The sequence below is a fragment of the Balaenoptera ricei genome, chromosome 9, assembly GCF_028023285.1.
Source record: "Balaenoptera ricei isolate mBalRic1 chromosome 9, mBalRic1.hap2, whole genome shotgun sequence".
Taxonomy (NCBI): domain Eukaryota; kingdom Metazoa; phylum Chordata; class Mammalia; order Artiodactyla; family Balaenopteridae; genus Balaenoptera; species Balaenoptera ricei.
In genome coordinates, this window is record NC_082647.1 from 77142818 (window position 1) to 77143409 (window position 592).

The window sequence follows — 592 nt, forward strand, 5'->3', positions numbered from 1 at the left end:
TTATATATATTTGAATGAAACCCATCACATATACAGATGCCATGTGCACATAACCATAATAATAATTGGCAAGGTTAAAGAGGCAGCCAGAGGAGGGCTGATCCTCAGAGAGTTGTGGAGTTGGTTAATAGAACACAGTTCCTTTAGGAGTGAAATGGATGGACAATAACAAAGGAATCTACTCAATATGTATCATTAAAATAAATCCACCTCAGGAGGCTGAGAGCAGTTGCTCCAATAAAGTCATGCTTTCTTGTTCTGTTTCCAAACTTGAGTCAGTTTTTCAACCCAGAAACCATTCACTGAGGAAAAGTCATGTCCCCAGGAGAAGGACACTGCAACACATGTCAAATACATGTGGTAATGATTCCCCTAGTCCTTCCCCAAAGGGACTTACCTCCAGCTATTTGAGTAATTGCACTGGGGACAAAGGTAAGAATAACCCAATATTTGTTGGATGCAGGGTCTGAATTCACAATGATACCTGGGATGCAAAGCACCTCGTATAATGGGTGCATATGGCAGCCAGGTAATAAATGGAGTCCTGGCCAAGGTTTGGCTCACAGTGGGTCAACAATGTTATTTGTTTAGC